Here is a 17,952-nt window from a genome sequence, read left to right as displayed (position 1 = left end):
TGCAAAAGAGAGAAGAACAATCAAGATTTGAAGTCAAAATTATTTTGGGCTCTGCAGGCCAAGTATACAATAAAGTCTTCCTGTTTCAAGGTGATTCTAAGTCTGGGATCTACAAGGGAACTTTGAGAGCAATTCCTGACTAATGTATTCTTTTGACCTTTGGATTTCAGTTGTTAGTATTCAATTCTATTGCCCTATACTCAGCTTCAAGCAACCTAACTATTCTCTCAGTTCAGGAGGGCCAAATAAAAGGAATTGCAGAACAAAGTAGGGGTTGATTGCTTCTTGGAGCTGTAGAAGAAAGGACAATGTGCCTGGGTGAAAGAGAAGCAAGACTATAGACAACTAAATCTCCTCGCAGGGACTGAGGGAGTGACGGGTTGTTTGCTGAGCCTGAACCAAAGACAGTTTGCTAGCAGGGGCTTGGGGATCAATAAATGGTCTCCTGACTGGCTGTAGGGACTAAGTAGCACCTGAGCCCAGGGAGAATTACAGGAAGATATTGTCTCCAGGTAAAAAGTCCTGGGGATACTGCCCTGTACCAGGATTGGACTGGTTTAAAGTCCACAGATACATCTAACCAGAGGGGGTGTACATGAGGGATGGGTGCCAACTCCATGACAGTTGCAGCTTTGAAGGAGACACCCTGCACATCAGCAGAGAGACTGACCCTGAGAAGTAAGAGAGAAAAAAACAAAATGAAAGGATAAGTTGTGGGAGATTCTTCAAGCCAGTGCTGCATCAGACTTTGAACACATAGCCTGAAGGGTGCATAATGCAGACTACTGTATATAGAAAAGGACAGAACAGACAAGAGGAAATGTGCAGGGAAGGAGAGAAAGCTGAACCAGGAAATAGTAATTCTCCATCAGCATCTTGTGCATCTGTAAACTCAATCCCAGGCCAAGTGCCATGGCATTCAATGGGTGAGTGCAGCACAGTGCCTCCTGGCACTCTCGATCATCATTCCACATGACCACAGGTCCAGTAAACCAGTCCCTATCACTCCAATTGGAGGTGGAAATCATGGACAACAGTGTATTTGCATACACTGACCTGAGAGAGTTATGTGTGTGTAGTGACAATGGACATCAATGTTCTTTCCTCAGGTTCATTTATTAAGGTTCTTAATTTTTTAATGTTATAACATATTTATTTTTAAGTTGTTCAGATTATTTTCAGGAGCTGTATTCGTTAGTAAAGAAACAAAATGTATAGTGACTGCTGACAGTGAAAGTAGTGCTCTTATATACTCACTAACCTATCAGATCAGTGTGAAACACTATACTTGTCATACAATCATAGACTCATAGAATACTAGGACTGGAAGGGACCTCGAGAGGTCATTGAGTCCAGTCCCCTGCCCTCATGGCAGGACCAAATACTCTCTAGACCATCCCTGATAGACATTTATCTAACCTACTCTTAAATATCTCCACAGATGGAGATTCTACAACCTCCCTGGGCAATTTATTCCAGTGTTTGACTACCCTGGCATTTAGGAACTTTTTCCTAATGTCCAACTTAAACCTCTCTTGCTGCATTTTAAGCCCATTGCTTCTTGTTCTATCCCCAGAAGCCAAGATGAACAAGTTTTCTCCCTCCTCCTTATGACACCCTTTTAGATATCTGAAAACTGCTATCATATCCCCCCTCAATCTTCTCTTTTCTAAACTAAACAAGCCCAATTCTTTCAGCCTTCCCTCATAGGTCATGTTCTCTAGACATTTAATCATTCTTGTTGCTCTTCTCTGGACCCTCTCCAATTTCTCCACATCTTTCTTGAAATGCGGTGCCCAGAACTGAACACAATACTCCAATTGAGGCCTAACCAGCGCAGAGTAGTGCGGAAGAATGACTCCTCGTGTCTTGCTCGCAACACACCTCTTAATGCATCCCAGAATCATGTTTGCTTTCTTTGCAACAGCATCACACTGCTGACTCATATTCAGCTTGTGTTCCACTATGAACCCTAGATCCCTTTCTGCCGTACTCCTTCCCAGACAGTCGCTTCCCATTCTGTATGTATGAAACTGATTGTTCCTTCCTAAGTGGAGCACTTGGCATTTGTCTTTATTAAACTTCATCCTATTTACATCAGACCATTTATCCAATTTGTCCAGGTCATTTTGAATTGTGACCCTATCCTCCAGATTAGTTGCAATCCCTCCCAGCTTGGTATCATCTGCAAACTTAATAAGCGTACTTTCTATACCAATATCTAAATTGTTGATGAAGATATTGAGCAGAGCCGGTCCCAAAACAGACCCCTGTGGAACCCCACTTGTTATGCCTTTCCACAAGGATTGTGAACCATTAATAACTACTCTCTGAGTATGGTTATCCAGCCAGTTATGCACCCATTTTATAGTAGCCCCATCTAAGTTGTATTTACCTAGTTTATTGATAAGAATATCATGCGAGACTGTATCAAACGCCTTACTAAAGTCTAAGTATACCACATCCACCGTTTCTCCCTTATCCACAAGACTTGTTATCCTATTAAAGAAAGCTATCAGATTGGTTTGACATGATTTGTTCTTTACAAATCCATGCTGGCTGTTCCCTATCACCTTGCTACTTTCCAAGTGTTTACAGATGATTTCCTTATTTACTTTCTCCATTATCTTCCCTGGCACAGAAGTTAAACTAACTGGTCTGTAGTTTCCTGGGTTGTTCTTATTTCCCTTTTTATAGATGGGCACTATATTTTCCCTTTTCCAGTCCTCTGGAATCTCTCCTGTCTCCCATGATTTTCCAAAGATGATAGCTAGAGGCTCAGATACCTCCTCTATCAGCTCCTTGAGTATTCTAGGATGCATTTCATCAGGCCCTGGTGACTTGCAGGAATCTAACTTTCCTAGGTGATTTTTAACTTGTTCTTTTTTTATTTTACCTTCTAAAACTACCCCCTTCCCTCTAGCATTCACTATGTTAGGCATTCCTACAGACTTCTTGGTGAAGACTGAAACAAATAAATGTTCATAAATGTTCTGTAATCCCTTTAACATTAATAGGTGCAACAACCACAGGTGAGTAGCAGGCATCTCACAGTTCCTAATAGGCTCTCAAACTGCTCCTCCAGATAGAGCACCCCATAGTACATTGCTCACTGTTAAAGTGCTTTTTCAAAGCCTCCATAGGCTATATAGCTCCTTGTTGATCTTGTCTGATAGCTCTAGAGTCTATCTAGAGTTAGTTGTTCTAACTCACCAGATAGCTCTTTCACCCTCTAATTCTGCAGAAGTTTTCCTTCTTTGTTTCACAAATATTAAGCAGGATACAATGGACACCTATAACCATGTGGGCTATTTTTCATACTGAGCTCCAATCTGGTGAGTCAATAATGCCAACAAACTTTCCATCTACTGAAAGCAATTCAACTGTGATTCTGTACCTGGTAAACCAGTAGTTGAACTCTTCTTTGCTGCTATCAAAGTAGCCAATGTGTGCCTTCATGAACCAGGAGAGTAAAACGTAGGCTGGGCCCTCCAGGAGTACTATCGGCATTTCCATCACCAATGGCAATCCACTGGTTGAGAGAATCCCTGCTTGTAGCTTCTTATCAGTATAGTGCTTTAAAAGAGTTCAGAGCTGTGCAGCTCAACGCTTCGGTCAGAGACAGATGACCACAACAAGTCCCAGACAGGTTCATGAGAAATTACAAATAGGCACAAAAAGTATGGGGTGGAGAGCAATGCCTTATGGGAAGTTGACCCTTTTCTTCCAGTAACTCATGCACAACTTGTTTCTGCATTCATTGCCAAAACTACCCAAAGATAGTTCCCTAAACCACGGTGGGCTGCACATTGGGACATTTAGCTATGGTTCACTCCACCGAGCATCAAAACAATCACTATTGGTGAGTATGCACTATGTCAACACAGGAAGCCACATATACATGCAGACAAGCGCACTGTTGTGGCTATATGCTGATGTAACTTGTGTCAGCAAAATTGTATAATATATGCATAGCCTGAGACTCAAGTAACCCAATCTATTTATCTTTGCCAAGAGAAGGTGAAGGGGTGACTTGATCTCAGCTTGTAAGTGCTTACTTGGGAAACTGGATGCTTCAACCTAGAAGTCAAAATTTAACAACATCCAGTAGCTGAAAGCTGATGCTAGACACATTTAAACTGGAAATAAGGTGCATAGTTTCGACAGTGAGAGTGATTAACTACTGAAGCAATTTACCATGGGTTATGTTGAATTCTTCATTACTGACAATTTTAAAATCAATACTGGAAGTTTTGTCTCAAAAGATATGCTCTGGTTCAAACGGGAATTAATTCAGGGAAATGCTATGGCCTATCTTACACAGGAGGTCAAACTAGATTATCACAATGGTCTCTTCTGGCCTCATAAATCTATGAACAAATTTATGAATCTATAATTTTGTGACTAGCTCCCTTCACCATAATATGTATAAAGACTAAAAGGTAATCATTTATCTAGGGTCTGAATGGGCATAAAAAAGGAAGATGAGGGAAATCTTTTACTTATCAATAATAAAATAGAAGACAACAACAAGAACAACAACAACAAACCTAGGAGTTACTCAGAGACTAGACTGGCATAATTTTCTGGAAATGCTTTTAACGGAAAAGTTTTCCGTTAAAAGCATTTTCGGAACAGAGCGTCTAGATTGGCACGGACGCTTTTCAGCAAAAGCACTTTTTGCGGAAAAGCATCCGTGGCCAATGTAGACGCGCTTTTCCGCAAAAAAGCCCCGATCGCCGTTTTCACAATCAGGGCTTTTTTTGCGGAAAACAAATCTCAGCTGTCTACACTGGCCCTTTTTAGCGCAAAAGGGACTTTTGCCCGAATGAGAGTAGCATAGTATTTCCGCAAAAAGCACTGATTTCTTACAGTAGGAAGTCAGTGCTTTTGCGGAAATTCAAGCAGCCAGTGTAGACAGCTGGCAAGTTTTTCCAGAAAAGTGTCTGATTTTCCAGAAAAACTGGCCAGTGTAGACACAGCCAGCGTGATGATAGAAAGGTATTCTGGCAAACAGTAGGGAAGAGTATTCCAAATCTCTTGGCCCTGAAAGAAGGTGGCCATTCCTCCAGTCTTCCCAATATTTTAATGAAGGATTGTGTATGCATCCCATTCCCCCAATTTCCAGTGCCCTGTTGAATGGTAAATCTGGCAGTCCTCAGGCATATAGGAAGCTATTATACTAGAATTACAACTTGGAATTCCACTTGCTGAAGAACAGCCAGTCTCTGACATACTAAATGTCACCGATTCTCATGGGGAAGAATCTTTGAGCCATCAGGCTGTCATGTTCTGTATATGTGGATTTCAAGCAGAGCTTCAAATAGGGCCTATTGCAATCTTTTAATTTGGTGGGTGGCTGTAGTCTATGTATGATAATCCCATTTAATGGTTTTACATTCTTCATTGGTGTCTTTTTTCTCTTGTACGTTGTCAGTTTCTTCTTATAGTCTTCTTACTCTGCTTTTCGTCTCCACTAAACATAATAGTGGAGGCTCAGGGCTTGTCTGCCTTTGAAATTCTACACCAGTGGAGCTGTACTACTGTGAAGTGCTTCAGTGAAGACTCTATCAGTGTTGATGGAGGAGGCCTTCTCACATCATTCCAAGTGGTGGCAACTAGATTGACTGAAGAATTCTTCCATCTACCTGGTGCTGTCTACATATGTAAGCTTAACTGTGCCATTCAGTTTTTGACACGCTTGGCCAACATAGTTAAACCAATCTCATATTCTAGAGTTAACCAGGCCTTAATTAAGACATTTCATTTCTGCTCACTTTGCCTGCTTCATTTCAGACAAGTCCTCCAGTGATCACAGGAACTGTCATCAGAGTAATATTGTCTTTCAGCTGTGAAAAAGGAATCTGGCTTTTTTTTTAAATGCTAACAAACTCTTAACAAAATCGTGAGGTTTGTTATACAAGTCAGAAAAGATTTATATAAATGGTACTATGTATCATTCATAAGCAAATATTTTATATAGAAAAGCTCACTTCACAGATCTTTTCCTTTGTTTAACTTACTCCCCAATAAAAATAATAGAGTATAAAAACAGAATAAAAAATAAGTTTATTTCAGTTAACTATAGCAGCTAGATTTTTTCCCACTGAGGAATACATGCCACTGCAAAGTTAAATTTGCTAAAAACACTCTGGTCAACATTTTCATATCAGTGTACTTTAAACTGGACTCCTGAGCTTGTTTTTAGGCAAAATAATCTTATTTTGGATAAGTATTGAGCACTAGGAGCTTCCATTGTACCATACTGCTCCACAGCTACCCAATATTTGTGAGAATGAATTTGATTCTAAATTGATTTAATGGTATTGTCTTCTGACTCCAATGGAATTTGTGGATACTCAGCATTTCTGAAAAATTACGACACTTAAGTACATAAATATGAATTTAAAAGTCTAATTTTAGAGTCAAAATTGCAGATTTTGGTCATTTCTTTTACACAAGTAGTCTGCAATCCAGAATTCCCTAGACATCAAAAACACCTTATTAGGATGGACACTGAAGGGCCTTGGGTTTAGATAATACTATTTGCTGAAGATTATGAAAAAAAAAAGGCTCTCTTGCCTTACACATACCTAGCAGCCAAGAGAAGGTAGCCGCATTTACAGGAGTGGTTTTAATTCTTTAATCATGGCTTTTCAAACAGAAATAAAACAGAAAAGGCCCACATTACTATTATTACTATATATGAGTTATCCTCTTCATTTGTTTACCAGAAAATAATATCTTATGCATTTAATAGGAACACTAATGACTGACCTATAATTCTGAGAGGCTGACCTTGCAAATACATAGACATGAGTTTGCTAAAGTAGGTATATCATCATAACTCAAAGTTACTCAAACACATAAGTGTTTTCTGAATCAGGCCCTAAATTTAATTAAAAAACAAAACCCAGTTATCAAGCTTTCTTTTAATTTAGGGCCAGATCCAGAAAACACTCTATGCTTATGAGCAACTTTTGGTACACCATGATTTAGAGGCATAACTCTGATTGCCTATGACAGGATCTGTGTGCTCTATTCCCTGAGCACTATGCTGAATGTTTACCCCGTCCAATTCTCGCAGGCTCTGGCACACAAGCAGAACAGGTTGTTGCCATAGGCAGCAAAATATTAAAAGAAGCAAAACATTTAGTGACTGTTGACTGGGTGAGAAACTGCAGTCTGTGAGAAGAATACATTTTTAAATTTCTTTTGAGCAGCAAAAATCTGAGTCAGAACTGGCTAGAGGCTAGGTGGCAGGAGTGAGTGTGGTTGTGTGTGTGTGTGATTGGGGAGAAGAGACAGATGTATGTATCCCTCAGTACATAGCTGCACCGCTTAGCCAGTTATTTTTAAACAGCATGTCAACATTACACCAAAGACACAGAATTAAAATGATTAACATAATGTCAGAAACAAACTCTTATATTAGCCTTTTCTCTTTATTTAGTATTGAAGAATTGCTTGATTACTAAACACACAATTGTAAGAGGTCACAAATCCTTAAGTGGATTTCTGTAACTTTGCGTCCAATCAGGCTGCCACTGACTTCAGTGCAACAGAATTGTCTCCTTTGAACTTTTATCATATAGCCTTTATTTGCATAGGACTAATTGGGTTTCACAAAACCTTATTAACTATCTTAGTTATATGATATTGGTGACTTTCTCAATCACAGATGTTGAGAAATTATTATTAATTTAAAAATTGTGTGGCCCCAAAAATAAGGTTATAAGTAAACCATATCTGTCTATCTACCTATTTATATATATATATATATATATATATTTTTTTTTAAAAAAATATAGAAGAAGGTTACTCCCTGTTGGTCAAGAAGAGGGGAGAGTGAAAAAGTGCTGTCCATCAAAAAGATTGCTGGCAAAGTAATATGATTATCTCCTGAGTGATTCATGAACTGTGAAATATCATTTCTTTTTCTCTGCTTACACACAAATATTGCACAAGCTTCAGATCAGTAAATATTAGGAAAAATAATATGTAAAAGAGTCTGTCATATCCCAGAAGAGATGCTTTTAACCTCAGTAACTTATCTAAAACTCAACTATCCCAGAAAGAAAATCACACAGGGTATGTCTACACTACCCTCCAAGTTCGAACTAGGAGGGTAATGTAGGCATACCGCACTTGCAAATGAAGCCCGGGATTTGAATTTCCCGGGCTTCATTTGCATAAACTGGGCGCCGCCATTTTTAAATCCCTGCTCATTCGAACCCCGTGCCGCGCGGCTACACGCGGCACGAACTAGGTAGTTCGGACTAGGCTTCCTAGTCCGAACTACCATTACTCCTTGTGGAATGAGGAGTAACGGTAGTTCGGACTAGGAAACCTAGTCCGAACTACCTAGTTCGTGCCGCGTGTAGCCACGTGGCACGGGGTTCGAACGAGCAGGGATTTAAAAATGGCGGCGCTCAGTTTATGCAAATGAAGCCAGGGAAATTCAAATCCCGGGCTTCATTTGCAAGTGCGGTGTGCCTACATTACCCCGCTAGTTCGAACTAGTGGGGTAGTATAGACATAACCTTATTTCTTTTATTCAAACCTTTACCTTTCCTCCTTTTCTGATATGGATTACTTTTCTGTTTGTCTTTTTGGTGCATTGGAGCTGAGGCTACGTCTACACTGCAGCCTTGGTCGACAGAGACAATGCAAATGAAGCGCTCATTAGCATTTCTCGCACTCTCATTTGCATAATCTCTTTCGATCTGTTTTGCAGAAGAGGTTTTTGTGCAAAAAAACTGCAGTGTAGATAGGGAAAAAACCCTTTTGCGCAAGATCCTGTATACCTGCTTTTTTGAGGAATAAGGGTTCTTGTGCAAAAGGGTTTTTTTGCACAAAATTGCCCTGTCTACACTGCAATATTTTGCGTAAAAACCTCTTCCGCAAAATGGATCAGATGAGACTATGCAATGAGAGCATGAGAAATGCTAATGAGCGCTTCATTTGCTTTGTCTCTGCCAACCAAGGCTACATTGTAGATGTAGCTTGAATATTATTCATGTCAAGGCTTTCTAGTTTGCAATTTGATTGTAAACATTTCCAGGATATTAGAAAGACACAGTGGATGAGGTCATATCTTTTATTATACCAACTTCTGTTGGTGAGAGAGACAAGACTGAAGAAAAGCTCTGTGTGGTTTGAAAGCTTTTCTCTCACTCCAGTAGAAGATATTACCTCGTCTACCTTGTCTGTAAAGGCTTTTTAGCTTATTTTGGAATCATAGAGCGTCAGTACAGCAAGCAGGAATGGCCTCCTGAAAGTACCAGTGTAGAGTTGGCATGAGGTCTCTAAAACAGTCCTACATCTCATCCCCAGCACAGGAGGAAAATCAGGAGCCTGGTTGGCATAAGGGGGCTGACTCTGTGGGCCCCCTTATGGATGCTGAGCACTCCTTGTCAGCCCCTTCATCAGCTTCTCTTCCACAATGATCAGCACCTCTCCCTCTCTCCCTGAACCTGCCGCCAGCCATGAACGGCTGTTTGTAGCATGCAGGGGAGGGGCGAGCAGCAAGGATGTGGTACACTGTAGAGAGGGGGCAGAAAAGGGTAGAAAAAGGTGGGGCAGGGATGAGGCATTGAGGAAAGGAGGCAGAGACAGGGATCGAGTAGACCCCAAGCACATTGGAAAGTTGACACCTGTACGGATTTATTCTGCTTTGCAGGGTCCACAGAGGGACTTAGAAAGCAGATAATAAGATAGAGTAGTTTTGGGGCTGCAGTAATATATACCGGGGTCAAGCATGGCCATTCATGACCCCCCAAAATTTAGGAACATACATATGACAGTCAATTTCCCCATTCACCTGCAATTCCTAGGGAGAGAGTAACAGATTCAGACTCATAATTTTATATAGTGATGATTACTATATGGTATTTACAACAAATGTATAAGTTGTTTATTATGAAGTGATTGCATACAGCTTTAACACATGTGTAGGGGTTGTCAGATGCTTATATAATGGCTAGTGATAATTTCTTTAGATTCTTTCCAATGTTCCTCTCCAAAGCTCAAGGAACTTGTACAAACCATTTTGAAAACACAGACAAAATTTCCCATTGGCCCAAAAAAGACAAAGATCAAGAGCTTGTCAGGAACAATTTTGATCAAGGGTGGGTATAAGAATGTGCAATTTCCCTCCAGAAAAGAAAGAAGAAACTAAGAATACTAACCAGCTGAAACGGAAAGAGATGTAACAAGCATCAGCTAGTTGCACATCCAGTTAGTTTGTATTTTTTATGTCAACTTTAGAAGTGCAGCTTTTTATCTGTCAAATTGAGAGTGCCAGCCCTTAAAAAGGTGTGCTGGGAAAAAAGATTTATGATGGAAGCACCTCTGTAATGGGAAGAATTAGTAAAGACCAGGAAGTCTCCAAAGGAGATGTTTGAGGAAAAGACTATCTCTATGTTTTTAATCCTAATAATATGTTACCATAGGAAATTTAGTGCATAAAGTCAGTGTCATTTTTCATTGTGAAACAAGTAAATGAACTATGACAGAACTCGTTGACTATTTTTCTGCATCCATTTGGTAGCTCTGTTGTCTCACTGTTGGATAAGTCATGCAGGGAGTGTGATGGGGTAAATAAATCCCAGACTGGACAACAAGCAGCTAAGGAATTTCTCTGAGCGCAGCCAGCTTTGCCCCACTGCATGAGCAGGATTGCATGCACAGACTAGAGGAGGACTTCACAATAGAAACAGAGCAGCTTACCTCTGGACAGATCTTCAACGTTCAGCTCCTGAAAAAAAGGCTGGCTAAAGGCAGAAGCTTCCCTGAGGCGGAGGGCGGGGGCTGAATCTGATGCCCCCAGTCATTCCTCTCTTTCCTATTATCTCTCTGTATTTGTATTAATCCCCCTTGCTTTATATTCATGGACTCCCCCTCAAATCAGAAAGACTTAAATAGTGACTTGGTCACAGGAAGAGACAAGCCACTGCAGAGGTGGAGCAATTCTTACAAGAGACACCCACCCAGTGATGAGAAAGGTGTTATGATGCACCAGGCCACAAAAAGAGATGAGTTGACCCTATCACAGGGAGATACTGTGTACTACAGATGAATCATCAAGTAGGAATAAGAAATCCTCTGGAAAAGGGCTTATTTTCCGGAGAATCGCGTCTAGACTGGCGCTTTTCTCCGGCTTATCCCCAAACCGGAAAAAAGCGGCAGCCATGTAAATGCAAATGCCGCGGGGATATTTAAATTCCCCGCGGATTTGCAATTCTGACATCTCATTAGCATCACTTTTCCGGAAAGGGATCCCAATGTAGACGTAGCCTTAAGGTATGTCTACACACAATTTTTATTTCAGGAGAAGAAGGCAAATAGCACTGCTCATTTGCATATTTCCTCCAGGTTTTTTTTTTTTTTTTGGAAGACGCTCTTCCGGTATTTACCTGTGTCTACACGTTGAGAAATTTTGAAATAAACCCCTATTTTGAAAGACCCTGGTTTACAGAGATACCCAAAATAAAAATTGTGTGTAGACATACCCTTAGGCTGTGTCTAGACTGGCATGATTTTGTGGAAATACTTTTAATGGAAAAATTTTTCCATTATAAGTATTTCCGTAAAAGAGCATCTAGATTGGCACGAATGCTTTTGTGCAAAAGCACTTGCGCAAAAGCATCCGTGCCCAGTATAGATGCGCTTTTGCGCAAGAAAGCTCCAATGGCCATTTTAGCCATCGGGCTTTCTTGCGCAAAAAATTAAGGTGCCTGGCTACACTGGCCCTCTTGCGCAAGTATTCTTGCGCAAGAGGGCTGATCCCTGAGTGGAAGCGTCAAACTATTTGCACAAGAAGCACTGAATTCTTACATTAGAGCGTCAGTGCTCTTGCGCAAATTCAAGCGGCCAGTGTAAACAGCTGGCAAGTTTTTGCGCAAAAGCAACTGCTTTTGCACAAACTCTTGCCAGTCTAGACGCACCCTTAGAGTTTTGCAGGGTCTCAGTCTGAGGGGGAAGGCTCTGTAGCTACTGTATTTATTCCCCCCCCCCCCCCAACCTATAGCTCTTTTCCTACCCTTTTCATTTAGGCCTTAACTCCACTGGGGTTTCAGCCAAAATGTAGTAGTGCAAAAGCAAACCTCTAGTGCAGCTTACATTAACATAGTACAATTTGCAATCATGTCTACTTCAGAAGCCTACACCAGTGCAGCAGCAGCAGTAGATGACATTCCAATTTAGACAAGGTCTCAGTCCTATTATCCAAGCTGTATCCTGCTGTTCCTTAATTAGAAAACTCTGAATAAACTAACAGTTCAGTGGTCTGGCTGAAACCAATTGTCTCCCAAACCACTATGAGGGTGCAAAGGATTTTTCCATGCAAAGGATTTTGCTTAAAAAGGAAAGTATTATGAACCAGATTCTGTCAACCTTATTCACCTGGAGTAGTGAATAAGTAGTGATATGGTTTTGATAAGAGTGTTGTTGGGGTAAGGTACTGTTCATGCTCAGCAAGAGTGATAGAATGAGGCCTTGCAATAGTAAATTTCCCTCTACCCTTTCAATTAGAATAAACATGTATGACAGATAACAAAATAAACTAAGTTAATGAGTAGGCCAGTCCAGGTTTGAACAAAGCAGCACATCATGTTTGCTCTCTATTCTACATCTGATAGAAAGATTGGCATTAAGTACATTAAGAGCAAGGGAGCACAGCTCTCCGCAGACATTACTAAATTCATGGGGAAAGGGAATCTGATTCTGCAAGATGGAAAAGCTGGCATCTCAGAAGACAGAGGTTGGGGATCTTAGGAGAAACTATCCATTGTGTGAAATCTCTGTGGCCCAGAATTTGAAAATAAAGGGAGAATGCTGCTGTTGGGAATTTTCTATAGAATAGTCATCCCAAAAAGGACAGCTGAGCCAGGTACTGAGAGCAGCAATGTAAAAAAGGACTGGTAAGAAGACATACAGGCAGTCCCCTGGTTACATGGATCTGACTTACATCGGATCCCTACTTACAAACGGGGTGAGGCAACCCCGCACTAGCTGCTTCCCCCCAGCAGACCAGGGAGACATGGAGCGGCTTTTCTCAGCAGACACCTCAGCTTGAGAATAAAGGACTGAGGGAAGTGAGGTGTGGGAGAATAAAACTGAGCTCTGGAGAAATGTTTGGCTAGAGTTTCCCCTACAATATGTACCAGTTCTGACTTACATACAAATTCAACTTAAGAACAAACCTACAGTCCCTATCTTGTACGTAACCCGGGGACTGCCTGTATATATTGCAATACTACTCAAACATACATTCAGGATCAGGCTCCATTGTTTTAGGCATTGTACAAACATTTTAACAAGAGCCAGTCCCTGTTTTGAACATTTTATATTGAAGATCTATATATTTCAATTGTCTATGAAAATACACTATGTTAACATGTTATTCAAGACTGTGTATTGATGCACATACACAAGAGGAAAGAATCGAGATGGCAACTTAAAACACAAATTTCCTAACTTTCGAGTCCTTGTGTTTGTAAACCAAACCCTATTTTGTAAAATTGTGTATATAACAGACCCACAAACACAAATATATAAACTGAATTGTAGTTTTGTAGAAGAACCGGTTGTGCAGAACATGCTAATAGCAATTATCTTTTTGCTTTCAGTGACTGGTATTAAATAACTGGTGACATAAATTTATAACAGCATTTTAAGTGATAATGATAATCCTTTACATTAGGTTTCTAATCAAGTTTAAGATGCAAGTCATATCCCACGTGGGCTATTGCTAGAGAAGGGAAAGAAATTCTACAGGTTCTGCAGCAAGTCTAAACTTGGAATAATTATTTAAAAAGTGTTGAGAAAAAAAATCTCTTTTAGATGGATATTTGACCTTCAGGAATTCATTTAACCTTTCTGTGCATCAGTTTCTCAATCAGTAAAATGGAAGAGCACTAAGAATCTCAACTCATTAATTATGGTAAAGCACTTAGGTACTTGGAAGGTACTATTGAAGTGCACAGTGATATAATATAGGAGGAAGAAAGTGTGAAACATAAAACACTTCAGGCATAGAAAAGGTTGGGTGCTTTATAGAATGAAGGTAACAGAGTCCAAAAAACAATTTTAAAGAAAGTTGAAACAGACAATGAAATGCATATTACAGCAGAAATGCACAAGGAGAAAGTAGGCCTCTGAGGAGTAGGTAAAATGTTAAAGAAATAGCAAGAGTAATTTATTGATAGAAGAGACAACACACACAATTTAAGTGAATTTGTTGCATCAGTATTCTCAAAGAAAGAAGGTTGATGAGAGAATGGATGACAAGGTCACATATTTACCAAGTCACAAAAAAAAAAAAAAATACTGAAGAAATACAGTTCATGTTGGATGTCCCTAGCCTGGCATCCTTGGGACCTGATTGGTCCTGAACAAGGGATTTTGCCGGACCGGGGAAGATAATTTCTGCCCCCTTTCCACCCCCCACCACTGGCCCCGCAGCCCAGCTCTGCTCCTAGTCTGGCCTCCTGATCCGCTCCCTGCCTGCCACCAGCCCCACTGCCCTTCCACAGCAGCCCATGGTCCCGCTGCTGGGGCTCCCGTCCCTGCCAGCCCTGCTGGGGCAGCACTGAACCTGCCAGCCTGCAGTTCCACCACTGTGGCTCCCAGCCCCACCACAGCAGACCGTTGCCCTGCCAGAGAACACTGGCTTTCCAGCTGCCCTGCCACCAGCTCAGCTGAACTCCTACAGCAGGACTTCCAGCCTTTGGCCCCCCTGCCGCCTGCCTTATTGGGTTTCCGGCCCCCTGCAGGGCTCCTGCCTCTGGCCCTCCACCAGAGAGTCCCAGCTGAGCAAGGTTCAACCTATACCACATGAGAAAGATATCTACCCCTGTGAATTTGAAAGTTTTAAGACATTATAAACAGAGCAGCTCCAATTTAGAGTTTTGAAAGATCTAACAAATTATGTGGAGGGAGCTGTCACAGTTTCAGAGTAACTACAGTAGTATTCCTATTCCACCATCCTCCAAGGGCACACATTTGTCTCTCATCAGCTAGCCATACACTGTCTTGGGTAGAAACCTCCATCTTATTCCCTCCTGAATTTTAAGGCTGCACAGGTCCCTGCATTTTTACTGTGCTATTCCCAGCAAGTCAGCTTACCTAAACAGGTACCAGCATCTGTGCTTTGTTGTCTTTTTAAGAGCATGTCCATATTAGGAATTTATTTCAAAATAACTACATTCATAATAATAAACCCTGAAATAACTATTTCAAAACATGCTTATTCCTTGAGGAAAGCAGGAATACAGATTTCAAAATAACCAGCCTATTATTTCAAAATAATGGGCTTGGTAGTGTGGCGGCTTTGCTTATTATTTTGAAATAAGGGAGGTTTATATTGAATTAACTTCCTAGTGCAGACCAAGGCCAAAGCATATGACCTGTATATTGTCTGTAGTTATTAGTCATCACATAGTTCTTTATAAGCAATAGCATTTATGTTTCAGATGAAAGTGTGTTACAGCGCTACCCGGCTGTACCTCTTGTCCCCCCCCTTCTTGGGGGTTATTGTTATTCTGACGCCCTCCTTGGCGGCCGTTTGGTCACCCCTCCCCCCCCCCCGCAATGGCAGATGCACTTTCAGTATTGCTGACAGTCTACCGCACTCCCCGAGGCAGCGGGGGAGGAGAAAGGGGGGCCCGGGCCCACTCTCACTCATGGGCCTCAGCCCAGGGCCCTAAGGACACGGATCGGCCAGGATCCAGTCCGGGTGACGGGGAATCCCGCTGTAACTCGTCAGCCCACCAACCCTTCCAGGTTCTGCCCTGGGCTGCTTCCTTTCCCCCCACGGTTTCCCTTTGGCGGACAGGCTGCCGGAGAAAAGGGGTGGTTGACCAGAGTCGCCGGCCCCTTAGCGCCGGTCCACCCTAGCCATTCCCCGAGCTGCTTCCCGGTGCACCACGGCCCCGGCTATTTTCTCCCTCCTCCTCTAGGTATGGCAGCGGCGCTTTTAAACGCCACACCGTTTCCGCCCATCCTGACATCAAGGGGCGGGGCTGTCGCATATCCACGCCAGCTCACCTCCCTTTGTGAGTTGCCAGGATGCCCAGGCTTCCCCTCGCTGTGCCGCCTCACCGCCGCACTGGCTCACGGGGTGGGGGAATGCCTCCGCACAGTCCCCGCTCCCGACTCCGTGCTTCAAGCCCGCCGCCTGTGGGCTGTTTGGCTCACTTAGCCACCGCGCTGTGTGGGAGCACTCGGCGCACCGCCGGGGCTCCTCCACCCTGGTGCTGACCAAAGCCTGCTCGGCGGGGGTCGCCGTGCGGGGTTATGGTGCCAGTCACAAAGTGTTATAGAGAAAACATATTAAATTAAAAGAACCTAGACATATGCTGTGGTGCCTACTAGAGGTACCTACCAGTCTTATGGGACAATAGTAGGTCAAGTCTTTTCAAACATCCCCTGGAGAGATGGTTCTGTCCTCTTGTTGTACCAGATGAAAGGCCTTGCTTCAGTTTAAACGCACCCTGTTTATCCAAAAGCCCTTTTGTCCGTTAATCTCTGGTCTGGTTTGAATTAATATATGTGAGCATCCCCAGGTGATGGTACTTCTCTGGAGGTGTCACAACTTAAGTTAATTTACCTAGTCACCTCTGTCCTCCTCCACCTAATGTATTTAATACCTGCAGGAGCTGTGATAGCCTTCCCACATGGAATAGTACAGTCTCACATAAATCAGTGGACCCCAAATATATTGTGTAGGGTAGCAATATCTGGCACATCTCTTCCCCAGAGAGGTTACATACAATTCTGGCCCACAATAATACATAAACTTAACTCAATCAGATGTTTCAAGGACATTGCAGGAAATTGCCATATCTGTCACAGGCACCACTGACAGAAATCCATAAAAAAGTAACAGGAAAGAAAGCTAAGGCCTAGAGAGAAGTAACTATTATCCACATTTTTAAGATATATTTTAGGGGACATCAAATAATAATAATAACCCTCACACACAACCTATATGCTTGATGGCAGTTTTGTGGAAAAGTACAGTTAATTCTTATCAGAGATAGATTAGGACAGCACAAAGGGACACATGCATTGTTTAAAGATTACTAGCATGACTTCACAAAAAGAAGACACTACCTGACAAACTTGATAGAATTTTGGTCAAGCAAATAATACAAAGAATACAAAGAATTGACAGGGAGAAGTTGTGGACATAAATTTACTTCACATAGAAAAATGAGAAACTTTTAATATATAACACACAAAAGACTACATTCCACAAGGTCAGCAAGTATTGGAGGGGATATGAGCTGTTTAAAAGGATAAAGAACTGTCTTGAAGAATGAAGACAAATAGTATCAATGAGAGGAAACAGTGCAGAATGAATAGATGTGACAATAGCAATGCTGCAAATGCTGGTAGTAGGTTTATTGTATTCATCGTATGTATCTCCTGCCAGGAAGAACAGATACTTAAAAAGATACAAAATATATAGATGGATCAAATCTGGACCAAAGAGAGAAATATTAAGTCTACACAGAGAAGAACCACCAGCATATTTAGAATTACTTGAATAAACAAGTGTCTTAGATGTAATTCAAATTGAAAATATTATTACGTCTTTACAGATATATCCACTATCGACCAGGCACTTTAGGAATAGAAATGGAGAAGGTCCACCACAGAGGAAAATAAAAATAAGTATTTTTATTAAATGTAGTTATACTAAAAGAAACCAGACACTAGGTCTCATTACTTGGAAAATAAGAAGTGACATATTTGAAGTTTACATAATTTAGAAATAATGGTTTCTACGATAACGAGGATGAACCCTAAGAACAAGAAGGGCTGGCTACAGCCCAATAGAGAAAGTCATAGTTGCTATATGGGACAGAGCACAGAAGTTAATACTAAAAAATAGACATAATGCTTACATTATGTAACTAATGCTTTATTACAAAAAACATTTGT

Source organism: Pelodiscus sinensis, chromosome 1 (genome assembly GCF_049634645.1).
Source record: "Pelodiscus sinensis isolate JC-2024 chromosome 1, ASM4963464v1, whole genome shotgun sequence".
Lineage (NCBI taxonomy): Eukaryota > Metazoa > Chordata > Testudines > Trionychidae > Pelodiscus > Pelodiscus sinensis.
This window is presented reverse-complemented; position numbering follows the sequence as displayed.